This window comes from Hemitrygon akajei, chromosome 31 (assembly GCF_048418815.1).
Source record: "Hemitrygon akajei chromosome 31, sHemAka1.3, whole genome shotgun sequence".
Lineage (NCBI taxonomy): Eukaryota > Metazoa > Chordata > Chondrichthyes > Myliobatiformes > Dasyatidae > Hemitrygon > Hemitrygon akajei.
The window spans coordinates 3,507,422-3,534,693 of NC_133154.1; positions in this window are offsets into that span (position 1 = coordinate 3,507,422).

A 27,272-nucleotide genomic window follows, 5' to 3' on the forward strand; every position below is an offset into this window, starting at 1 on the left:
AGAACTAATTAATACCTCACTCACATTGTCTGCATCCAAACAAATGTTCCTCCCTTTATCCTTGCGTGGTCCTACCCTCTCCCTAGTTATCGTCTTGCTCTGGATGTTTGTATAGAATGCCTTCCGATTCACCTTAATCCTACTTGCCAAGGACTTCCCATGTTTCCTCCTGGCTTTCCCAATTCCCTTCTCGAGTTCTTTTCTGACTTCTTTGTAATCCTCATGTGCTCCATTTGATCCAAACTTCCGAAGCTTTACGTATTTTCCTTTTCCTTCTTGACTGAATTCATCAGCCCTCTGGATGTCCAAGGTTCTCTAATCTTTCCATTCCCATCCTTCCTTCTAACAGGAACATTCCTTTCCTGTACTCTGTACAATTGATCTTTAAACACCCTCCACTTGTATGAAGTGGACTTGCCAGATAAAAGGTGTTCCCAATTAACACGTATAGTTTCTGCCAAATGCCCTTGTAATTTGCCCTACTCCAATTTAAGATTCTCCCACAAGAACCATACTTACCCTTATCTGTAGCTATCCTGAAAGTGAAGGAGTTGTGGTCACTGTTCCCTAACTGACCACCCACTGAAAGGTCAGTCGTCCGGCCAGGCTGATTACCCAACACCAGGCCCAGTGCAGCCCCTCCTCCCATTGGACCGCTCACTTCTAGAAACCATGGTAGGTAATAAGTGTGCTCCTGGTTCCAAGAACAGTGTCGATCTACAGGCAGAGTGTGATGGAGATTGTGATGAGATATCACACATGCCTGGACCCAAAACTGTCTGGTTTCTCAAAAACAAAAAACACACACATCAATGTACTCAGTCTCTCTCTCTGAGGGACAGATCTGTACACTGACCAGTGTCTCTCAGTCCCTCTCTCTCAGGGTGAGATCTGTACACTGACCAGTGTCTCTCAGTCCCTCTCTCTCAGGGGAGAGCTGTACACTGACCAGTGTCTCTCAGTCCCTCTCTCTCAGGGTGAGATCTGTACACTGACCAGTGTCTCTCAGTCCCTCTCTCTCAGGGGGAGATCTGTACACTGACCGGTGTCTCTCAGTCCCTCTCTCTCAGGGGGAGATCTGTACACTGACCGGTGTCTCTCAGTCCCTGCCTCTCAGGGGAGATCTCTACACTGACTGGAGTCTCTCACTCCCTCTTCTCAGGGGGAGATCTATACACTGACCGGTGTCTCACAGTCCCTCTCTCTCAGGGGCAGATCTGTACACTGACCGGTGTCTCTCAGTCCCTCTCTCTCAGTGGGAGATCTGTACACTGACCGGTGTCACTCAGTCCCTCTCTCTCAGGGAGATCTGTACACAGACCGGTGTCTCTCAGTCCCTCTCTCTCAGGGAGATCTGTACACTGACCGGTGTCTCACAGTCCCTCTCTCTCAGGGGGAGATCTGTACACTGACCGGTGTCTCTCAGTCCCTCTCTCTCAGGGGGATATCTGTACACTGACCGGTGTCTCACAGTCCCTCTCTCTCAGGGGGAGATCTGTACACTGACCGGTGTCTCTCAGTCCCTCTCTCTCAGGGGGAGATCTGTCACTGACCGGTGTCTCTCAGTCCCTCTCTCTCAGGGGGAGATCTGTACACTGACCGGTGTCACTCAGTCCCTCTCTCTCAGGGAGATCTGTACACAGACCGGTGTCTCTCAGTCCCTCTCTCTCAGGGAGATCTGTACACTGACCGGTGTCTCACAGTCCCTCTCTCTCAGGGGGAGATCTGTACACTGACCGGTGTCTCTCAGTCCCTCTCTCTCAGGGGGAGATCTGTACACTGACCGGTGTCTCTCAGTCCCTTTCTCTCTGGGGGAGATCTGTACACTGACCGGTGTCTCACAGTCCCTCTCTCTCAGGGGGAGATCTGTACACTGACCGGTGTCTCACAGTCCCTCTCTCTCAGGGGGAGATCTGTACACTGACCGGTGTCTCTCAGTCCCTTTCTCTCTGGGGGAGATCTGTACACTGACCGGTGTCTCTCAGTCCCTCTCTCTCAGGGAGATCTGTACACAGACCGGTGTCTCTCAGTCCCTCTCTCTCAGGGAGATCTGTACACAGACCGGTGTCTCTCAGTCCCTCTCTGTCAGGGGGATATCTGTACACTGACCGGTGTCTCTCAGTCCCACTCTCTCAGGGCAGATCTGTACATTGACCGGTGTCTCTCAGTCCCTCTCTCTCAGGGGAGATCTGTACACTGACCGGTGTCTCTCAGTCTCTCTCTCTCAGGGGGAGATCTGTACACTGACCGGTGTCTCTCAGTCCCTCTTCTCAGGGAGATCTGTACACTGACCGGTGTCTCTCAGTCCCTCTCTCTCAGGGGGAGATCTGTACACTGACCAGTGTCTCTCAGTCCCTCTCTCTCAGGGAGGTCTGTATACTGACCGGTGTCTCTCAGTCCCTCTCTCTCAGGGGGAGATCTGTACACTGACCAGTGTCTCACAGTCCCTCTCTCTCAGGGAGATCTGTACACTGACCGGTGTCTCTCAGTCCCTCTCTCTCAGGGGGAGATCTGTACACTGACCAGTGTCTCACAGTCCCTCTCTCTCAGGGAGATCTGTACACTGACCGGTGTCTCTCAGTCCCTCTCTCTCAGGGGGAGATCTGTACACTGAGCAGTGTCTCTCAGTCCCTCTCTCTCAGGGGTGATCTGGACGTGACCCTTGCCTTTCAGTCCATCTCTCACTGGTCATCTCTCCCCTCCATCGTGTCTCAAATCCAGAAACAGCTTGTATACGTGAAAAACCTGGCGGTCAGAGAATTATCACCATTAGAAACCAACCTTGACACTCTCCCACTGAGAATCTCACACCGTCCTGGGGGACCGTGACCACTAAACCAGCTGAGCTTGGCCAGGAGACAGAGCAGACATCCTGTTGAAAAGGCAAGAGTAGGCCGAGGCCTACCAAGTGAGGCTGGAGCTTCTCCAACCAGGACAGGACCTGCCTGATCTGCCCTGTTACCCTGGGGCCCCCAAGTCAATGTCAGTCACTCAGAGGGATACACAGTAAGTTCATCAATGTCTGGACAAATCACGGACAGATTCCACACTGGGGGTGAGATTGCTGGTGAGAGTCTGAACACGGTTCAATAAATCATGAGCTCCAGCCTTTGCAAAGAGAGTTGAGCAGAAGAACATAAACTGACCGTGCCGGCCACCAACACGTCAGTGCACAGCAAGATCAAAACATCAACTGCAGGGAAATGAGGCGTGAGTCCAGTCAGTGGAGTGAAAATCCCTGGATGTCAGTGATATAAAGAGCTAGACAGTAGGTTTGAAGAATTGAGAAACAGGAGATGCTCTAATGGAGCATGAAAAGTATCAAAGAGAAACTTACTCGAATTTCTCTCTGTTCACTCAGAGAGTTTGTTGAAACAGTGTGTGAATGTTCGAGCTGGAGTTCAGACCAGACTCGATCTTGTACTGGGAGCTGAGCCTGGCCAGGTGACTGGAGTTTCAGTGGGAGAGGATTTTGGGAACAGTGATCACAGCTCTTAAGTTTTCAAAAAGTCACGAAAAAAGGTCAATTGACTGAGATTTTTGAGGTGGTTTCAACGATGATTGTTGAGGCTGGGACAGTGGATGTTGTCAAAACTGACTTCAGTATTTGTCAAGATCCCACAAGACGGGCAGATCCATGAAATGAAGTTGCAAAGACTCCACAGTAAACTTGGTCGTTTGGATTCAGGATTGGCTTGCCTTTAGACGGTAAACGATACAATTGGAAAGTGTTTATTCTGGCTGTTGGTCTGTGATCGATGGTTTTCCACAGGGATATCTGCAGTTGTTTGTAATATATAGAAACGATTTTGAATAAAAGGGAGATGGGCTGGTGAATTTACACGTGTGAGGTGTTGCACTCTGATGAGTTAAACCAGAGCAGGACTCACACAATAAATGGTAAGGCCCTGATGCGTGTACTGCTCTCTCTCGTTGTCTGTCTGTCTCTCTCACTGTCTCTTTCACTCTTTCTCTGTCTCACTCTTTCATAGTTTCTCTGTTTCACTCACTGTTTATCTCTCTCTCTGCCTCTCCCTCTCCCCCTCCCCTCTCTCTCCCCCTCCCTCTCCCCCTCTCCCTCTCCCTCTCTCTCTTCCTCTCTCTTGCAGTATCACTCTGTCTCTCTCTGTGCGTCTGTTTCCCTCTCTCTCTCTATCTGTGTCTCCCTTTATTTCTCTTTCTCATTTCCCACCCCTGGGGAAAGTCTGTGTGCATTCACCCTATCGATAATCCTGGAGCTTTTATGCTCCGTCTATGAGATCGTCTTTCGGTGTCCTCCATTCCAATGAATAAACTCCTGGCCTTTTCAGCCTCTCCCTAAACCTAATTCCTTGAGTCTTGGCAACTAAGTTGACCATATTGGAAACAGGCCATTTGGCCCACTGTGTCTGTGCTGACCATCGTGCCTGTGTACATTGGTCCTAGATGTCTGCACCAATTCCATCTCTCTTTACCCTCTGCTCATACCAGCAGGTATTTAGATGCCCTTCAGTGTTGCTGTTCCTGACTTTGCCACCTCCTTAGGAAGCTCATTCCAGAAACAAACTAGTCTTTTTGTCTCTGTGTGAAACATTGAACCTTCAGATTCTCTTAAGCCTCTTCCTTCCCACTCTAAAACTCTGTCGTGTGTGTGTGTGTGTGTTTGAACATCTGCACAGATTTCTCTGCCAGTGTTTGAATGTGTACGTCCAGGTCTCTGTGAAGGTGTCAGTATGAGGGTCTGTGTATAGTTTAGGTCCTTGTTACGTGGTGAGAAAATGAATTAAATTTGAATGTTCAATTCAAAAGACATCTTTGAGAAGAGATGTGTTCTGGTACCAACAACAGTGTCAAACCACAGACAGTGAGCAATGGAGATTGTGATGAGATATCACACTTGCCTGGACTCTGTACAGACTGGTTTCTCATAACACACAACAATGTACTCAGTTCCTCTCTCTCAGGGTGATCTGTACACTGACCAGTGTCTCTCAGTCCCTCTCTCTCAGGGGAGATCTGTGCACTGACCAGTGTCTCTCAGTCCCTCTCTCTCAGGGAGAGATCTGTACACTGACCGGTGTCTCTCAGTCCCTCTCTCTCAGGGGAGATCTGTACACTGACCGATGTCTCTCAGTCCCTCTCTCTCAGTGGCTGATCTGTACACTGACCGGTGTCTCTCTGTGGTGAACTAGATATACCTGTCTGACTGCTCCTGTGGCTCCTCCCACAGACCCCTGCTGACTGCTCCTGTGGCTCCTCCCACTGACCCCTGCTGACTCCTCCCACTGACCCCTGCTGACTGCTCCTGTGACTCCTCCCACAGACCCCTGCTGACTGCGCCTGTGGCTCCTCCCACTGACCCCTGCTGACTGCTCCTGTGGCTCCTCCCACAGACCCCCCGCTGACAGCTCCTGTGGCTCCTCCCACAGACCCCTGCTGACAGCTCCTGTGGCTCCTCCCACTGACCCCCTGCTGACTGCTCCTGTGGCTCCTCCCACAGACCCCCTGCTGACTGCTCCTGTGGCTCCTCCCACAGACCCCCTGCTGACTGCTCCTGTGGCTCCTCCCACTGACCCCTGCTGACTGCTCCTGTGGCTCCTCCCACAGACCCCCTGCTGACAGCTCCTGTGGCTCCTCCCACAGACCCCCTGCTGACTGCTCCTGTGGCTCCTCCCACAGACCCCCTGCTGACAGCTCCTGTGGCTCCTCCCACAGACCCCCTGCTGACAGCTCCTGTGGCTCCTCCCACAGACCCCCTGCTGACAGCTCCTGTGGCTCCTCCCACAGACCCCCTGCTGACAGCTCCTGTGGCTCCTCCCACAGACCCCCTGCTGACTGCTCCTGTGGCTCCTCCCACTGACCCCTGCTGACTGCTCCTGTGGCTCCTCCCACTGACCCCTGCTGACTGCTCCTGTGACTCCTCCCACAGACCCCTGCTGACTGCTCCTGTGGCTCCTCCCACTGACCCCCTGCTGACTGCTCCTGTGACTCCTCCCACAGACCCCTGCTGACTGCTCCTGTGGCTCCTCCCACAGACCCCCTGCTGACTGCTCCTGTGGCTCCTCCCACTGACCCCTGCTGACTGCTCCTGTGGCTCCTCCCACTGACCCCCTGCTGACTGCTCCTGTGGCTCCTCCCACTGACCCCCTGCTGACTGCTCCTGTGGCTCCTCCCACAGACCCCCTGCTGACTGCCCCTGTGGCTCCTCCCACAGACCCCCTGCTGACTGCTCCTGTGGCTCCTCCCACAGACCCCCTGCTGACTGCTCCTGTGGCTCCTCCCACAGACCCCTGCTGACTGCTCCTGTGGCTCCTCCCACAGACCCCTGCTGACTCCTCCCACAGACCCCTGCTGACTGCTCCTGTGGCTCCTCCCACTGACCCCTGCTGACTGCTCCTGTGACTCCTCCCACAGACCCCTTCTGACCGCTCCTGTGGCTCCTCCCACTGACCCCTGCTGACTGCTCCTGTGGCTCCTCCCACAGACCCCTGCTGACTGCTCCTGTGGCTCCTCCCACAGACCCCTGCTGACTGCTCCTGTGGCTCCTCCCACTGACCCCTGCTGACTGCTCCTGTGGCTCCTCCCACAGACCCCCTGCTGACTGCTCCTGTGACTCCTCCCACAGACCCCTGCTCCTGTGGCTCCTCCCACAGACCCCCTGCTGACTGCTCCTGTGGCTCCTCCCACAGACCCCCCGCTGACTGCTCCTGTGGCTCCTCCCACAGACCCCCTGCTGACTGCTCCTGTGACTCCTCCCACAGACCCCTGCTGACAGCTCCTGTGGCTCCTCCCACAGACCCCCTGCTGACTGCTCCTGTGACTCCTCCCACAGACCCCTGCTGACAGCTCCTGTGGCTCCTCCCACTGACCCTGCTGACTGCTCCTGTGGCTCCTCCCACAGACCCCTGCTGACAGCTCCTGTGGCTCCTCCCACAGACCCCTGCTGACAGCTCCTGTGGCTCCTCCCACAGACCCACTGCTCCTGTGGCTCCTCCCACAGACCCCTGCTGACAGCTCCTGTGGCTCCTCCCACAGACCCCTGCTGACTGCTCCTGTGGCTCCTCCCACAGACCCACTGCTCCTGTGACTCCTCCCACAGACCCCCCCCCCCCGCTGACTGCTCCTGTGACTCCTCCCACAGACCCCCTGCTGACTGCTCCTGTGGCTCCTCCCACAGACCCCTGCTGACTGCTCCTGTGGCTCCTCCCACAGACCCACTGCTCCTGTGACTCCTCCCACAGACCCCCCCCCCCCCGCTGACTGCTCCTGTGGCTCCTCCCACAGACCCCCTGCTGACTGCTCCTGTGGCTCCTCCCACAGACCCCCCGCTGACTGCTCCTGTGGCTCCTCCCACAGACCCCCTGCTGACTGCTCCTGTGGCTCCTCCCACAGACCCCTGCTGACTGCTCCTGTGGCTCCTCCCACAGACCCCCTGCTCCTGTGGCTCCTCCCACAGACCCCCTGCTCCTGTGGCTCCTCCCACAGACCCCTGCTGACTGCTCCTGTGGCTCCTCCCACAGACCCCCTGCTGACTGCTCCTGTGGCTCCTCCCACAGACCCCCTGCTGACTGCTCCTGTGGCTCCTCCCACAGACCCCTGCTGACTCCTCCTGTGGCTCCTCCCACTGACCCCTGTATAAAGGCGACTGTGGGCTGCTGCTCTCCCTCATTTTCCCCAGGATGTAGTGCTGTCTATTCTTCCAGTCAATAAAAGCCGATTAACTCGCTTCCTAAATGCTGATGGGCGGGAGGACACGGTCCACCATCCGGTCCATCTCCCTCTGGAAGACTGAGACCCCATTTGTGACACCAAATGGGACGCGCAGGAAGTGATAGAGCCTGCCACCTGCCTCGAAGGCGGTGTAGGGGCGGTCCTCTGGGCGGATGGGGAGCTGGTGATAAGCGGATTTCAGATCTATTGTCGAGTACACCTTGTACTGAGCTATCTGGTTGACCATATCCGCGATGCGGGGTAGGGGGTACGCGTCAAGCTGCGTGAATCTATTGATGGTCTGGCTATAGTCCACAACCATCCTATTTTTCTGCCCAGTTCGAACAACGACCACCTGGGACCGCCATGGGCTTGTGCTCGGCTCAATGATCCCCTCCCCGAGCAGCCGCTGCACCTCTGAATGAATAAAGGCCCTGTCCCCTGCGCTGTACCTCCTGCTTTTAGTCGCCACCGGTTTACAGTCGGGGGTCAGGTTGGTGAACAGTGATGGGGGAGGGATCTTGAGGGTGGAGAGGCTGCAAGTAGTGTCAGTAGCACAGCTATCGGCATGGTGCTGGGCGAACCACGAGTTATAATCCCCGGGGGAATGGCCAGGTGGAGAGGGAGAATGCCACAGTGTGGAAGGCCATAGTGGAAGCTATTAGGCACTGGAGGCACTATCTCGCCGGCAAAAGGTTCACCTTGCTGACCGACCAGCGCTCGGTTGCGTTCATGTTCAGCAACCAACAGCGGGGCAAAATCAAAAATGATAAAATTTTGCGGTGGAGAATAGAACTCTCCACCTACAACTATGATATCCTGTGGACTCGTGACACAGCCGGCGTCACCATGCCCCGCCCCTACCTACCCGTGTGCGACCTGGGAGCCGCCATCTTGCATGCCCGGATGTGAGCGGCCATCTTTGCCGGCGTCACCAGGCCCCGCCCCCGACTCGCCATCTCGCATGCCCGGATGTGAGCGGCCATCTTTGCCGGCGTCACCAGGCCCCGCCCCCGACTCGCCATCTCGCATGCCCGGATGTGAGCGGCCATCTTTGCCGGCGTCACCAGGCCCCGCCCCCGACTCGCCCCGTTCAACGCTGGCTACCGTGACCCTCGATCAAAGCGCCCCACACCAGCTTGCAAGGTCGATGATGGACATCCTGGTGGAGGGCCACAGGACTAGCTGCCTGTTTGACACGGGCAGCACTGAGAGTTTTATTGACCCGGTCACAGTGAAACGCTGTGGACTTGTGACTGCCAAACGCTCACAGCGGAACAGCATATGGAACTTTTGGTCTGAGACGCTTTTGTGACTGGAGTCCGGTCAGTGTATTTGCGCCAGCGGCTGCTGGAAAAAGCTGATCTTACCTTACGCTTAGCGATAGAGACGGCCTGGCAGACTCAATGAGCCCCCTGATGCCCTATCCCGGGGAACCTGTGCTAGTGCACAGCTCGACCAGCTATACGCCCTTCATGCACAACTTTGCCATCCGGGGGTCACCCGATTTTACCATTTCGTGAAAGCCCGGAACCTGCCGTACTCCCTGGAGGACATCAGGACGATGACCAGGGACTGCCAGATCTGCGCTGAGTGCAAACCGCACTTCTACCGTCCTGAAATTGCGCAACTTGTCAAGGCCACCCGCCCTTTTGAGCGACTGAGTGTTGACTTTAAGGGCCCCCTTCCCTCCACCGACCGCAATGTCTATTTTCTCAGTATTATTGACGAGTACTCGCGATTCCCCTTTGCCATTCCCTGCCCCGACACTACTACCACATCCGTCATAAAAGCCCTGCGACAGCTCTTCACTCTGTTCGGATATCCCTGCTATGTCCACAGTGATAGAGGGTCCTCCTTTATGAGTGACGAGTTGCGCCGGTTCCTGCTAGCTAGGGGCATTGCTACTAGTCGAACCACGAGCTATAATCCCCGGGGGAATGGCCAGGTGGAGAGGGAGAATGCCACAGTGTGGAAGGCCACACTTTTAGCCCTTAAGTCAAAAGGGTTGCCGGTCTCCCGATGGCAGGAGGTCCTCCCTGAGGCACTCCACTCTATCCGCTCCCTGTTATGTACGTCCACTAATGCCACCCCTCACGAACGCCTATTCTCTTTTCCCAGGAAGTCTGTCACTGGGACAACCCTACCAGTTTGGCTGACGTCCCCGGGGCCAGTGCTGCTACGTAAACATGCGAGGAGTAATAAGTACTTCCCGCTGGTCGAGAGGGTTCACCTCCTGCATGCTAATCCCCAGTATGCCTACGTGGTCTTGCCTGATGGGCGGGAGGACACGGTCTCTGTCCACGACCTGGCGCCCGCCGGAGCAGCAGACCACTACCCCGAACATTCCACGGTAACTATGAACCCTGTACCCGAGGTGACACCGCACACACCGTGCCCCACACAGACTCCTCACGACGCTCATGTACCGGGCATCTCATACGCGTCTATTCCGGGGACCTCGCACACACGCGAGGGATCCCTGACACCTCCAGTTGGGACAGAACCAACCCACTCTCCGCCTCCGGTGCAAACACCACCTCCGGCACCTGTGCCATCACCACCTCCGGCACCTGTGCAATTGCAGCAGGAGCTACGTAGATCGCAGCGAACGATTCGACCACCTGATAGACTTAACCTGTAAATATACTTGGGGACTTTTTTTTAAACAAAGGGGGGGTGAAGAACCACACTCTCAATCCCTCTGTCAGGGGAGATCTGTACACTGACCGGTGTCTCTCAGTCCCTCTCTCTCAGGGGAGATCTGTACACTGACCGGTGTCTCTCAGTCCCTCTCTCTCAGGGGAGATCTGTACACTGACTGGTGTCTCTCAGTCCCTCTCTCTCAGGGGAGATCTGTACACTGACTGGTGTCTCTCAGTCCCTCTCTCTCAGGGGAGATCTGTACACTGACCGGTGTCTCTCAGTCCCTCTCTCTCAGGGGGAGATCTGTACACTGACTGGTGTCTCTCAGTCCCTCTCTCTCAGGGGAGATCTGTACACTCACCTCTATGGTGATGAAATGCTTTGAGAGGTTGGTCAAGTCTAGAATCAACTCCTGTCTCAGCAAGGAGTTGGACCCACTGCAATTTGCCTATTGCCACAGCGGATACGATCTCGATGTCATTTGATGCAGCCTTGGATCACCTGGACAATGCCAATACCTATGTCACGTTGCTGTTTATTGACTATATCTCATCTTTAACACCATGATTTCTACAGTCTCTGTACTCCCTCTGCAACTGGATTCTAACTGAAAGACCATAATCTGAGCGGATTGGAAGAACACCTCGCAGACAGTGTACAGATCCCTAGGAGAGAGGGACAGACAGGCACCAGTCAGTGTACAGATCTCCCCCTGAGAAAGAGGGACTGAGAGACACCGGTCAGTGTACAGATCTCCCCCTGAGAGAGAGGGACTGAGAGACACCGGTCAGTGTACAGATCTCCCCTGAGAGAGAGGGACTGAGGGACACCGGTCAGTGTACAGATCTCCCCTGAGAGAGAGCGACTGAGAGACACTGATCAGTGTACAGATCTCCCCTGAGAGAGAGGGACTGAGAGACACCGGTCAGTGTACAGATCTCCCCTGAGAGAGAGGGACTGAGAGACACCGGTCAGTGTACAGATCTCCCCTGAGAGAGAGGGTCTGAGGGACACTGGTCAGTGTACAGATCTCACCCTGAGAGAGAGGGACTGAGAGACACCGGTCAGTGTACAGATCTCCCTGAGAGAGGGACTGAGAGACACTGGTCAGTGTACAGATCTCCCCTGAGAGAGAGGGACTGAGAGACACCGGTCAGTGTACAGATCTCCCCCTGAGAGAGAGCGACTGAGAGACACTGGTCAGTGTACAGATCTCCCCTGAGAGAGAGGGACTGAGAGACACTGGTCAGTGTACAGATCTCCCCTGAGAGAGAGGGACTGAGAGACTCTGGTCAGTGTACAGATCTCCCCTGAGAGAGAGGGACTGAGAGACACCGGTCAGTGTACAGATCTCCCCCTGAGAGAGAGCGACTGAGAGACACTGGTCAGTGTACAGATCTCCCCTGAGGCAGAGGGGGACTGAGAGACACCGGTCAGTGTACAGATCTCACCCTGAGAGAGAGGGACTGAGAGACACCGGTCAGTGTACAGATCTCCCTGAGAGAGAGACTGAGAGACACTGGTCAGTGTACAGATCTCCCCTGAGGCAGAGAGGGACTGAGAGACACCGGTCAGTGTACAGATCTCACCCTGAGAGAGAGGGACTGAGAGACACTGGTCAGTGTACAGATCTCCCCTGAGAGAGAGGGACTGAGGGACACTGGTCAGTGTACAGATCTCCCTGAGAGAGAGGGACTGAGAGACACTGGTCAGTGTACAGATCTCCCCTGAGAGAGAGGGACTGAGGGACACCGGCCAGTGTACAGATCTCCCCTGAGAGAGAGGGACTGAGAGACACCGGTCAGTGTTCAGATCTCCCCTGAGAGAGAGGGACTGAGGGACACCGGTCAGTGTACAGGTCTCCCCTGAGAGAGAGGGACTGGGAGACACCGGTCAGTGTACAGGTCTCCCCTGAGAGAGAGGGACTGAGAGACACCGGTCAGTGTACAGATCTCCCCTCAGAGAGAGGGACTGAGGGACACCGGTCAGTGTACAGGTCTCCCCTGAGAGAGAGGGACTGGGAGACACCGGTCAGTGTACAGATCTCCCCCTGAGAGAGAGGGACTGGGAGACACCGGTCAGTGTACAGATCTCCCCTGAGAGAGAGGGACTGAGAGACACCGGCCAGTGTACAGATCTCCCCTGAGAGAGATGGACTGAGGGACACTGGTCAGTGTACAGATCTCTCCCTGAGAGAGAGGGACTGAGAGACACCGGTTGGTGGGACACAGAGGTGAGGAGGAGAGTAAGGAAAAGAAGGATGAGGAGAAAGGGGAAAGAAGTGACAGTGAGAAGGAGAGGGAGAATGGGAGGAAGGGAGATGAGAAGGAGAGGCAGAGAGAAGGGTGGAGAGAGAGAGGGACAGAGGAGGGAGAGGGAGGGAGTGAGTGGGAGAAGCAGGGAGATGAGAAAGGGAGGCAGAGATAAAGAGAGAGAATTGGGGATGAGATGGAGGAGTGTTTGTATGTTAAGGAAAAAGGGGTTGAGATCATGGGACAGCACAAGAGAGGGATGGGAGGGTGTTGGTAAGTTGAGGAGTGGAGTGAGGTAGATGGAGAAGGAGGGGAGGGAAGGGATAAGTGAAGGATTGCCTAACACATCCAGGCCCAAGACTGGTATCTGTCTGGATTGTGAGAGGGGTACGAGGTGTCTCTGTCCAGCCCCGTCATCGGTCAGTCTGGAGACTGCTTGAGATTTGAATGCTATGTCTCTACCTGATAACAAGAGAAGTCAAAGCCAAAGAGAGGGCACATAATAGAGCAAAAATTAATGGAAGTTAGAGGACTGGGATGCTTATAAAAACCAACAGAAGGCAACTGAAAAGGACATTAAGAAGATAAAGATGGAATATGAAAGTAAGCCAGCCAATAATATTAAAGAAGATACCAAAAGTTTCTACAGATACATAAAGTGTAAAAGAGAGGTGAGAGTGGATATTGGACCACTGGAAAACAACGCTGGAGATGTAGTTATGGGGGACATTGAAATGCAGATGAATTGAATAAGAATTTTGCATCAGGCTTCACTGTTGGAAACAATGGCAGTATGGTGGAAGTTCCGGGTGTCAGGGTCTTGAAGTGTGTGAAGTTACCATAACTAGAGCGAAGGTTCTTGGGAAACTGAAAGGTCTGAAGGTAGACAAGTCACCTGGACCAGATGATGTACACCCAGGGTTCTGAAAGAGATGGCTGAAGATCATGGAGGCATTAGTGATGATCTTTCAATATTTACTAGGTTCTGGGAATGGTTCTGGAAGATTGGAAAATTGTCACTCCACTCTTCGAGAAGGGAGAGAAGCAGAAGAAAGGGAACTTTAGGCAAATTAGTCTGACCTCAGTGGCTGGGAAAATGTTAGAGTCGATTATTAATGATGGGGTCTCAGGGTCTCAGGAAATAGGCCATAGTCAGCATGGGATTCAAGGGAAAGTCTTGCCTGACAGATTTGTGTACTTGGATTTTCAGGAGGCCTTTGACAATGTACAACACATGAGGCTGTTTAACAAGATCTGAGCCCATTGGATCAGAGGAAAGATTCTGGCTGATTGGCAGGAGACAAAGACTGGGAATAAAAGGGAGCCTTTTCTGGAGGTTCACATATATGATTCCGGGATTGAATGGCTTGTGATATGAAGAGTGTCTGATGGCTCTGGGCCTGTATTCACTGGAATTCAGAAGAATGAGGGGTGACCTCATTGAGACTGATAGAATGGTGGAAGGGCTTGATAGAGTGGATGTGGAGAGGACATTTCCTATTGTGGGAGAGCCTAATACCAGAGGACACATACTCAGAATAGAGGGATGTCCTTTTAGAATGGAGATGAGGAGGAATTTCTTTTGCCAGAGACTGGTGAATCTGTGGAATTCTTTGCCAAGGCAGCTGTGGAGGCCAAGTCTTTATGTATATTTAATGCAGAGGTTGAGAGATTCTTGATTCTTGGTCGGGGCATGAAGGGATACAGGCAGAAGGCAAGAGATTGGGGCTGAGAGAAAAATTGGATCAGCCATGATGAAATGATGACAGAGACTTGATGGGGCAAATGGCCTAATTCCACTCCTATATCTTATGGTTTTATGATCTAAGAAACCTCACTGACTCTCCCCTCCAACGTATCTCAACTCCAGAAACAGTTGACACAAACAGTTACGTGAGACACAAAAACCTGGGGTCAGAGAATTATCACATTAAAAACCAACCTTGACACTCACCCACTGAGAATCTCACACCCTGACTCACACCATCCTGGGGGACCGTGACCACTAAACCAGCTGAGCTTGGCCAGGAAACAGTGTAGACATCCTGTTGAAAAGGAAACAGTAGGCCGAGGCCTACCAAGTTAGGCTGGAGCTTCTCCAACCAGGACAGGACCTGCCTGATCTGCCCTGTTACCCTGGGGCCCTGATGCACCATCAATAACTCTCGGAGACGTGAGGCAAGATAAAGGCTTTTATTGTCTGGAAGAAAGAACAAGCAGCAAATGACCACCACACTACATCCTGAAGACTGAGGCCGGGGCTGTGTCTCCAATCGCCTTTATACCGGGGTCCATGGGAGGAGCCACAGGAGCAGTCAGCGGGGGGGGGGGGGGGGCATGTCCAGACAGGTATATGTAGTTCACCACTGGCCCCCAAGTCAATGTCAGTCACTCAGAGGGATACACAGTAAGTTCATCAACGTCTGGACAAATCACGGACAGATTCCACACTAGGGGTGAGATTGCTGGTGAGAGTCTGAACACAGTTCGATGAATCATGAGCCCCAGCATTTGCAAAGATAGTTGAGCAGGAGAACATAAACAGACCGTGCCGGCCACCCACACGTCAGTGCACAGCAAGATCAAAACATCAACTGCAGGGAAATGAGGCGTGAGATACCAGTCAGTGGACCAAAAATCCCTGGATGTCAGTGAGAGTGAGGGCTGGGCAGTAGGTTGGGAGAAAGTCACAAGTACAGGTCAGTTGACTGTGACCTTTGAGGTGATTGCGATGGTGATCGTTGACAGTGGATGTTGTCAAAATAGATTTCAGTAAGGCATTTGCCAAAGTCCCTCATGATAGTCAGATCCAGAAGATTAAGATGTAGGTATTCTCTGAATTTATTGAGTATTCCAGTAAGGAGATGAATCTCAAGGTTGTCTATGGTGACTCATACGTACTCTGATAATAAATTTACTTTGAACTTTGAGGTATCCACCGTGACTTGGTCATTTGGTTTCAGGATTAGCTTGCCCCTAGAAGGTAAAGGATAGCAATCTTTATATCTGCTGAGCTAGGACAGTACAGATGCCAGGCAGGATAGTTGAATGCTCTTCTTGCGGGAGGTGAGAAGGGAGGGAGACCTTCAGTGTCGCTGATGACTACAACTGTGAGAAGAGCTGAAGCTTCCAGCAATCTGCGTTAAGGAGTTGGATCTGGAACTGGATGAACTCCGGATCATTTGGGAGGCTTAAGGGGAGATAGGTAGGTAGCTCCACCCAAGGTGCAGGACGCAGGAAAATGGGTGACAGACAGGAAGAAGGAGCCAGTGCATGTGTTCCTGTGGGCATCTCCCTCAGAAACAGGTAATACACTTCTTAGGCTCATCATGAGGCACATCAAAACCCTGCTGCCCCCCTCACTGGACCCCCTGCAGTTTGCATACCGTCCCAACCGTTCAACAGACAACGCCGTTGCCACCACCCTCCACCTGGCCCTAACCCACCTGGACAAAAAGACACATACGTTCAAATGCTGTTCATAGACTTCAGTTCAGCATTCAACACAATCATTCCTCAGAAACTGATGGGAAAGCTGAGCCTACTGGGCCTGAACACCTCCCTCTGCAACTGGATACTAGACTTCCTGACTGGGAGACCTCAGTCAGTCCGGATCGGGAGCAGCATCTCCAACACCATCACACTGAGCATGGGGCCCCCCAGGGCTGTGTGCTCAGTCCACTGCTGTTCACTCTGCTGACCCACGACTGTGCTGCAACACACAGCTCGAACCACATCATCAAGTTCGCCGATGACACGACTGTGGTGGGTCTCATCAGCAAGAATGACGAGTCAGCTTACAGAGAGGAGGTGCAGTGGCTAACAGACTGATGCAGAGCCAACAACCTGTCTCTGAATGTGAACAAGAGAAAGGAGATGGTTGTTGACTTCAGGAGGGCACGGAGCGACCACTCCCCGCTGAACATCGACGGCTCCTTGGTAGAGATCGTTAAGAGCACCAAATTTCTTGGTGTTCACCTGGCGGAGAGTCTCACCTGGTCCCTCAAAACCAGCTCCATAGCAAAGAAAGCCCAGCAGCATCTCCACTTTCTGCGAACGCTGAGGAAAGTCCATCTCCCACCCCCCATCCTCATCACATTCTACAGGGGTTGTATTGAGAGCATCCTGAGCAGCTGCATCACTGCCTGGTTTGGAAATTTCACCATCTCGGATCGCAAGACCCTGCAGCGGATAGTGAGGTCAGCTGAGAAGGTCTTTCTTCCTGCCATTACAGACATTTACACTACACACTGCATCCGCAAAGCAAACTGCATTATGAAGGACCCCACACACCCCTCATACAAACTCTTCTCCTCCTGACATCTGGGAAAAGGCACCGAAGCATTCGGGCTCTCACAACCAGACTATGCAACAGTTTCTTCCCCCAAGCCATCAAACTCCTCAATACCCAGAGTCTGGACTGACACCAACTTACTGCCCTCTACTGTGCCTATTGTCTTGTTTATTATTTATTGTAATGCCTGCACTGTTTTGTACACTTTATGCAGTCCTGGGTAGGTTTTTCTGTGTTGTTTTTATGTAGCTCAGTGTAGTTATTGTACTGTTTCATGCAGCACCATGGTCCTGAAAAATGTTGTCTCGTTTTTACAGTGTACTGTAGGAGCAGTTATGGTCGAAATGACAATAAAAAGTGACTTGACTTGACTTGACTGGAATGGACAGGAGGTTCCGTGGGCAAGAATGAGATTCCTGGATGGTATGTTGCCTCCCAGGTGCCTGGGTCTGGGATATCTCTGATCCAGTCCTCAGCATTCTTAAGTAGGAGGGTGAACAGCCAGAAGTTGTGCTTCATGTAGGTACCAATGAGATGAGTAGGACGAGTGACGAGGTTCTGCATAGACACTCATGGAGTTAAATTAAAGGACAGGACCTCCAGGGTTGTGATCTCAGGATTGCTACCCATAACACGTGGTAATGAGGCCAGAACTAGGAAGATTATACAATTTAATACATGGCTAAGGAGCTGTTGTAGGAGAGAGGGCATAAGGTTTTTGGATCATTGGGCAGTCTTCCAAGGAAGGTGGGACCTGTACATAGGGACAGTTTGCACCTGAACTGGAGGAGGACTAACATCCTAGTGGGAAGATTTGCTAACGCTGCATGGTAGAGTTTGAGCTAGAGTGCAGGGGGAATGGGAACCAGACTGCCGGAGTGGAGAGGTTGTGGAGGCAGATGTTGGCAAGACCTCAGACAAAGTTAGGAATCAAAAGGTTGCAACTAGTATCCTGAGCTGCCTATTTTTTAATGCAAAAAAAGTATCGTAGGAAAGGCAGATAATGTGCTGAAGATGAGGTAGCTGGTTTACAAACAGAGGCAATGTGTAGTGATGAGAGAACATAGAACATAGAATAGTACAGCACATTACAAGCCCTTCGGCTCACAATGTCATGCCGACCCTCAAACCCTGCCTCCCATATAACCCCCAACTTAAATTCCTCCATATACCTGTCTAGTAGTCTCTTAAACTTCACTAGTGTATCTGCCTCCACCACTGACTCAGGCAGTGCATTCCACACACCAACCACTCTCTGAGTGAAAAACCTTCCTCTAATATCCCCCTTGAACTTCCCTCCCCTTACCTTAACACCATGTCCTCTTGTACTGAGCAGTGGTGCCCTGGGGAAGAGGCGCTGGCTGTCCACTCTGTCTATTCCTCTTAATATCTTAAACACCTCTATCATGTCTCCTCTCTTCCTCCTTCTCTCCAAAGAGTAAAGCCCTAGCTCCCTTAATCTCTGATCATAATCCATACTCTCTAAACCAGGCAGCATCCTGGTAAATCTCTTCTGTACCCTTTCCAATGCTTCCACATCCTTCCTATAGTGAGACGACCAGAACTGGACACAGTACTCCAAGTGTGGCCTAACTAGAGTTTTATAGAGCTGCATCATTACATCGCGTCTCTTAAACTCTATCCCTCGACTTATGAAAGCTAACACCCCATAAGCTTTCTTAACTACCCTATCTACTTGTGAGGCAACTTTCAGGGATCTGTGGACATGTACCCCCAGATCCCTCTGCTCCTCCACACTACCAAGTATCCTGCCATTTACTTTGTACTCTGCCTTGGAGTTTGTCCTTCCAAAGTGTACCACCTCACACTCCTCTGGGTTGAACTCCATGTGCCACTTCTCAGCCCACTTCTGCATCCTATCAATGTCTCTCTGCAATCTTTGACAATCCTCTGCACTATCTACAACACCACCAACCTTTGTGTCATCTGCAAATTTGCCAACCCACCCTTCTACCCCCACATCCAGGTCGTTAATAAAAATCACAAAAAGTGATTTACCCTTTACCCTACCCGCCAAGGCCTTCTCATGCCCCCTTCTTGCTCTTCTCAGCCCCTTCTTAAGCTCCTTTCTGTCCCAGAACAGATCCTTGTGGGACACCACTAGTCACAACCCTCCAGTCTGAATGTACTCCCTCCACCACGACCCTCTGCCTTCTGCAGGCAAGCCAATTCTGAATCCACCTGGCCAAACTTCCTTGGATCCCATGCCTTCTGACTTTCTGAATAAGCCTACCGTGTGGAACCTTGTCAAATGCCTTACTAGAATCCATATAGATCACATCCACTGCACTACCCTCATCTATATGCCTGGTCACCTCCTCAAAGAACTCTATCAGGCTTGTTAGGCATGATCTGCCCTTCACAAAGCCATTCTGACTGTCCCTGATCCGACCATGATTCTCTAAATGCCCATAGATCCTATCTGTAAGAATCTTTTCCAACAGCTTTCCCACCACAGATGTGAGGCTCACTGGTCTATAATTACCTGGACTATCCCTACTATCTTTTTTGAACAAGGGGACAACATTCGCCTCCCTCCAATCCTCCGGTACCATTCCCGTGGACAACGAGGACATAAAGATCCTAACCAGAGGCTCAGCAATCTCTTCCCTCGCCTCGTGGAGCAGCCTGGGGAATATTCCGTCAGGCCCCGGGGACTTATCCGTCCTAATGTATTTTAACAACTCTAACACCTCCTCTCCCTTAATATCAACATGCTCCAGAACATCAACCTCACTCATATTGTCCTCACCATCATCAAGTTCCCTCTCAGTGGTGAATACCGAAGAGAAGTATTCATTGAGGACCTCGCTCACTTCCACAGCCTCCAGGCACATCTTCCCACTTTTATCTCTAATCGGTCCTACCTTCATTCCTGTCATCCTTTTGTTCTTCACATAATTGAAGAATGCCTTTGGGTTTTCCTTTACCCTACTCGTCAAGGCCTTCTCATGCCCTCTTTTTACTCTCCTCAGCCCCTTCTTAAGCTCCTTTTTTGCTACCCTATATTCCTCAATACACCCATCTGATCCTTGCTTCCTAAACCTCATGTATGCTGCCTTCTTCCACCTGACTAGATTTTCCACTTCACTTGTCACCCATGGTTCCTTCACCCTACCATTCTTTATCTTCCTCACCAGGACAAATTTATCCCTAACATCCTGCAAGAGATCCTTAAACATCGACCACATGTCCATAGTACATTTCCCTGCAAAAACATCATCCCAATTCACACCCGCAAGTTTTAGCCTTATAGCCTCATAATTTGCCCTTCCCCAATTAAAATTTTTCTGTCCTCTCATTCTATCCTTTTGCATGATAATGCTAAAGGTCAGGGAGCGGTGATCACTGTCCCCCAGATGCTCACCCACTGACAGATCTGTGACCTGAGCCGGTTCGTTACCTAATACTAGATCTAGTATGGCATTCCCCCTAGTCGGCCTGTCAACATACTGTGACAGGAATCCATCCTGGACACACTTAACAAACTCTACCCCATCTAAACCCTTGGAACTAATCAAGTGCCAATCAATATTAGGGAAGTTAAAGTCACCCATGATAACAACCCTGTTATTTTTGCATCTTTCCAAAATCTGCCTCCCAATCTGCTCCTCGGTATCTCTGCAGCTACCAGGGGGCCTATAAAATACCCCCAGTAGAGTAACTGCTCCCTTCCTGTTCCTGACTTCCACCCATACTGACTCAAAAGAGGATCCTGCTACATTTCCCACCCTTTCTGCAGCTGTAATAGTATCTCTGACCAGTAATGCCACCCCTCCTCCCCTTTTCCCCCCTCTCTATCCCTTTTAAAGGGATAGAGGCTGTTAAGAGGCTGTTTAAAGGGATAGAGGCTGAAAGAAGCTGTTAATAGGGCAAAATTGCAGTCAACAAGATGAGTTACAGTATAAAAGGCAGACAAAATCAAACAGGCAGAAATAGAGGACTGAAGGTGTTATATTTGAATTGCACAGTATATGGAATATGCTGGAATAACGTGCAGCACAATTGCAGATTGGCGGGTATTTGATGTCATTGAATCATGGCTGAAAGAAGATTACAGCTGGGAGTTCAATGTCCAAAGACACACATTGTATTGAAAGAACAGGCAGGAAGGCAGAGAGGGTGGCATTGCTCTGTTGGTGAAAAATGATATCAAATCATTGAGACATAGGGTCGGAAGGTATTAAATCATTGTGGATAGATCTAAGGAACCGCAAGGATAAAAAGACCCTCGTGGGAATTGTATACAGGCCCCTAAACAGTAGTATGGACGTGGCCTACAAATTAGACTGGGTGATTGAAAATGCATGCCAAAAGGGCAAAGTTATGATCGTCATGGGGGATTTCAATATGCAGGTCGATTGGGAAAGTCAGGTTGGTGCTGGATTCCAGGAGGAGGAAGATGTTGGAGTTGATTATTAAGGATGGGGTCTCAGGGTACTTGGAGGCACGTGACAAAATAGGCAGCAGACAGCATGGTTTCCTCAAGGGAAAATCTTGAATGGCAAATCTCGTGGAATTCTTTGAAGAAATAACATGCAGGATAGACAAAGGGGAATCAGCTGGTGTCATATACTTGGATTTTCAGAAGACCTTTGACAAGGTGTCACACATGAGGTTGCCCATGGTATTACAGGAACATGGTATTATAGGAAAGATTCTAGCATGGGTAAAACTGTGGCTGATTAACAGGAGGCAAAGAGTGGGAATAAAGGAATCCTTTTCTGGTTGGCTGCCAGAGACTAGCGGCGTTCCATAAGGGTTTGTGTTGGGACCAATTCGTTTTCTGTTAGATGTCAATGATTTAAATAATGGAATTGATGGCTTTGTTGCAAAAGTTGCAGACAATATAAAGATAGATGGAGTGGCAGGTAGTTTTGAGGAAGTATAGTGGCTACTGAAGGACAGACAGATTAGGAGAATGGACAAAGAAATGGCAGATGGAATACAGTGTCAGGAAATATGTGGTCATGCATTTGGTAGAAAAAGTGAAAGGGTTGACAATACAAACGTCTAGGGTGTGAAGGGTTTGGGAGTCCCTAAAGGTTAATTTGCAGGTTGAGCCTGTGTTGAGGAAGGTAAGTGTAATGTAAGCATTCATTTGAAGAGTACTAGAATATAAAAGCGAGGGTGTATTGTGAAACTTTATAAAGCACTGGTGAGGCCTCACTTGGAATATTGTGAGCAGTTTTTGACCCGTTGTCTCAGGATGTGCTGAAACTGGAGAGGGTTCAAATGAGACTCACAAAAATGATTCCAGGATTGAATGGCTTATCAGTTGAAGAGCATTTGATGGTTCTGGGCCTGTATTCACTAGAATTCAGAAGAATGGGGGGTGACCTCATTGAAACCTATTGAATGGTGAAAGGCCATCATAAAGTGGATGTGGGAAATTTTAAGACCAGAGGACACAGTCTCAGAATAGAGCAGAGATGAGGAGGAACTTGTTCAGCCAGAGAGTGGTGAATCTGTAGAATTCTTTGCCACAGGCAGACGTGGAGTTCAAGTCTGTATGTATATTTAAGGCAGAGGTTGATAGATTCTTGATTGGTCAGAGGATGAAGAGGCACGGGGGGAAGGCAGGAGATTGGGGCTGAGTGGAAAATTGGATCAGCCACGATGGAATGGTGGAGCAGAGTTGATGAACAAAATAGCATCATTCTGCTCCTATATCTTATGGTCTTATGGAAGGTGTTCATTCTGGCTGTAGGTCTGTGACTGATGGTGTTCTACAGGGATCGGTGTTGGAACCTCTTTTGTTTGTATTCTATATAAATGACATGGAGACAAAAGTAGATGGGTTGGTGAGTAAGGTTGCAAACACAAGAAATGTTGTGTGGCAGGGGTGACCTCTCTCTCTCTCTCAGTCTAGAATGTCATGTCACAGCCCCACAGGCGATGTTCCCTTGAATTTGAAATGCCTAGTGTGTGCAAAAATTTTGTGCTGTGCCATTCTTTGCCCAGTGACAACAGCACGTACACACTGAGTTTTTAAGTGGAAGCTAACCTGAAACTATTCTGAGGATAACAAACCTTTCCGTTTTAAATGAACTAGCAGTTCTTTTCCATTTTACACCTTTTGTTTCTTTGGAATTTGACATAGTGAATCAATAATTTCTTCAATAAAAACAGTAGAAATAAGCCAGTTCTAAAATCTGCAGACAAATCATCGCAAACTCTATGTCGTCAAGACTGTTGGTACCAGAAACCAGAAAAGGAAATGTAATTCTGTACGATCGTGAAATGTACTCAACATGCCAACGAGATGGGGGGAAAACTTTTGTCTTCAGTTTAAATTCCTTTGAGTGCTAGTAGTAAAAGATGTGTGTGTGCCCACACCTCATAGGGAACATTACCCACAAGTCATTGGTGAGGCTGCACTTTGAGTATTGTGCTCAGTTCTGGTTACCCAGCTATAGGAAGAGTGTAATTAAGCAGAGGAGAGTGCAGGAAAGATTCACCGGGATGTTGTTAGGACTGGAGGGCTTGAGTTAAAAGGAGGGACTGTTCAGGCTGAGACTGTGTTCCCTGGAGCAAAAGAGGCTGAGGAGTGACCTTCTAAAATCACAAGGGGAACGGTTAGGATAGATAGTCATGGTATTGTTCCCAGGGGTGTGGAGTTTCAAACTAGACACCATGGGTTCTATTTATTGATTGAGCTACAGCACAAAATAGGCCCTTCTGGCCCTTTGAGCCGAACCACCCAGCAATCCCCCAATTTGAATCCTAGCCTAAACGGGGACAATGAACCTACCAACTGGTACTTCTTTAGACTGTGGGAGGAAACCCACGTGGTGATGGGGATAAGGTACAAACTCCTTACAGGCAGCAGTGGGAATTGAACCCGGGTCACAGGAGGTGTAACGTGTTGTTGTAACAACTACACTACTGTCAGGTGAGAGCGGAACGGTTGAAAGGGGATACGAATGTCAAATTTTCATGCAGAGGGTGGTGGAATGAGCTGCAAAGGAAGTGGTTGAGGTGGTACAATTATAACAAATAAGGATATTTGAACAGGAACAAGGATCCAAAAGCTTTAGATGGACATGGGCCAATTGAGGGGAAATGGGATTAAGTTGGTTAGCAAAGACGTGTTAGTCTGAAGGACCTGTTTCAGTACTGTATAACATGATGTTGATGGGAAAAGGTTCCCCAAGTCCAGTTGCCCCTTCAAGCGGACCACAACCATGTTGTAGGGTTTGGAGACTTGCATGCCTCAATGATCCAGAGAGCTATGTTGGCTGGAGTCAGGCCTTCATGCTTTGGCTCCTGGTAGGGTCACCCATGCCAAACAGGTCAAAGGGTAGAGGCCAGACCTCCAGGTTCGGGGGTTCAGCTCAGGGCTAACAACCCTGACTGGTAAAACAAAATTGTTACCGAAACAGCAATGAAGAATCCTTCTTCACCTGTGAGCGATGGTATTCCTGAGTCTCCACCCAGGACTTACATAACTGACAGTAATTTTAACTGAGAGCAAGCTACTGACACAATGAAGGAAGCCCTGAACAGTGCCAGAGATGGAGACCTTCATTACTGCCCGAAACACCAGAGGCGTAATGGGAGGTAAGTCAGTAAGCCCAGTTGTCCGTGGGACCCAATGTCACTCACCCAGTGTGACAAGTAACAAGTTCAGTGACATTGGGACACACCCAGAACTATCTCCATACCAGGGAGATATGATTGCTAGTGAGAATGCATCTCCGATGTGGAGCCTTGGTGTTAAGACCCAGCCGGTGAAAAGAGAAGTGAGGATGAGTAAACAGATGGGGACGACCACCGAGCTGTCAGTGCACCACAGTGTTAAACCCCAACAGAAAGGGTGAGGACAACAAAGACAGCTATGGTACAACAACTTTACAGAGACAAATAGCCAAGTGGTCATTGTACTGATCTGTCCCTGAGAGAAAGGGACTGAGAGACACTGGTCAGTGTACAGATCTCCCTCTGAGAGAGAGGGACTGAGAGACACTGGTCAGTGTACAGATCTCCCCCTGAGAGAGAGGGACTGAGAGACACCGGTCAGTGTACAGATCTCCCCTGAGAGCGAGGGACTGAGAGACACCTGTTAGTGTACAGATCTCCCCTGAGAGAGAGGGACTGAGAGACACCTGTCAGTGTACAGATCTCCCCCTGAGAGAGAGGGACTGAGAGACACCAGTCAGTGTACAGATCCCCCCTGAGAGACACCGGTCAGTGTACAGATCTCCCCTGAGAGAGAGGGACTGAGAGACACCGGTGAATGTTTGGTAATCTAAGTGCTACCAGTCGCCGCTGGGATTTCTCCGGCACTTTTCATTTTGGAAGGGCTTTGGCTTTAAATTTGGTGTTTAATGGGAGGCATTTCATCTTTAAAACAGGCTAACAGTTTCAGGATGGGGAGAGATGGATCCTGTAGGAGTTCCAGATAGAGCAATGCCTTCTTTCATCGGGGTTCTTAATGTGGGGAGGCGTCTCTTTAAGTGGGGTTTCTGTGAATGAGAGTTCCCGTCTTTAATTGGGGTAGCTTCTGACGTGAAGCCCCGCTTAAAAAGGGTTTGTTACTGAGGTTAACGCTCTGTACAAAAGGTTTGATGGGGTGATTGGTTCCATGAAGAGTTTTCTGATCTTTCAGCCGGGACACTGATGTGTGATACTTTGAGTGTTACGAGTCCCGAGTCTGTACAGAGTCCAGGCAAGTGTGATATCTGATCACAATCTCCATCGCTCACTCTCTGTGGTGTAACACTGTTCTTGGTACCAGGAGCACTCTAGAATGTTCTTTTAATTGAGGATTGAAATATTATTTTCATAAGGACCCAGAAGGACCCGAAATGTACACAGACATTCAGACTGAGAGCTCCAGAGAGACCTGGGTGTACACACTCAAACACTGGCAGAGAAATGTGTGTAGATGTTGTTCAAACACACAGTCACGCGCGCACACACACACACACACACACACACACACACACTCACTCACACACACACACACACACACACACACACACACACACACACACACACACACACACACACACACACACACACACACACACACAAGGTGATGTGAGGCAGCTCATCACAAATTACACCTCTGGGCTGTGACGGCCGCTGCTATCACGTCCTCATCGACACTCTGTGCATTATATTTACTCTGCAACTTGGACTGAATTTCTCAAGTCCAGTGCCCCCATCGAAGTAACAGAAGTAATATTACCAGTTAAAGGCTCTTCAGTAGCTGGTCTGAAACATTACCTCTGTTCCACTCTCACGATTGAGAGAGTTTTTAGAATACAGAAGGAACAGGTGCTTCGATCCATCAGCTTTGCCTGCTCACCCTAGACCTATGCCCTCTAGTACCTGACATTTCCATCAAGGGGAAGAAAGACTCTCCTCCAAGTGGACCACAACCCTGTCGAAGGTTTTGGCCGCTTGTGTGCCCTAATGACCCAGAGAGCTATGTTGGCTGGAGTCAGGGCTTTATGTTTTGGCTCTTGGTAGGGTCACCCATAGCAAACAGATCGAGGGGTAGAGCACAGATTAAGAGTGGTCCACCGTTCCTCCTGGTTTGCTAACAAACCTGGCTGATCAAACAGAACTGTTACAGAAACAGCAATGAAGAGCCTTTCTACATCTGAGTGCGATGGTGTTCCTGAGTCTCCACCCCGAGACTTGCAACACTGACGGTAGTGAAAACCGAGAGGAAGCTACTGACATGATGAAGGAAGCCCTGAACACCACCAGAGATGGAGGACCTTCATTGCTGCCTGAAACACGAGTGGTGTAACAGGCAGTAAGAAAGACTCTGACCACGTACTCTATCTATTCTTCTGATGATTTTATATATTTCTATCAGGTCACCTGTCAGCCTCTGACACTCCAGTGAAAACAACCCAAGTTTGTCTAACCTCGCCTTTTACCTGATCCGCCAATCCAGGCTGCATTCTGGGGAACCCCTTCTGCACCATCTCCAAAACCTCCACACCCTTCCTGCGAATCGGGGGACCAGCATAGCACAGCAAATGTGGCCAAACCAAGGCTTTCTGTATTTCCTCTGGTGTCTGAGTGTGAGATCAGTGGACGCAGCCTTAGAATTGAGGGACATCCATTTAGAATGCAGATATAGAGGAATTTCTTTAGCCAGAGAGTGAGTGAAACTGTGGAACAGGCAGCTGCGGAGGCCAACTCTTTATGTAGAAGGGGTGATTGATAAGTTTGTGGCCTAAGGTAGAAGGAGTCAATTTTAGAAACCTAGCACGTTTATTTTTCAACATAGTCCCCTCCTACATTTACACACTTCGTCCAGTGGTCGTGAAGCATATGGATCTTGGACCTCCAGAAAGTGTCCACAGATGGGTGATTGATAAGTTTGTGGCCTAAGGTAGAAGGAG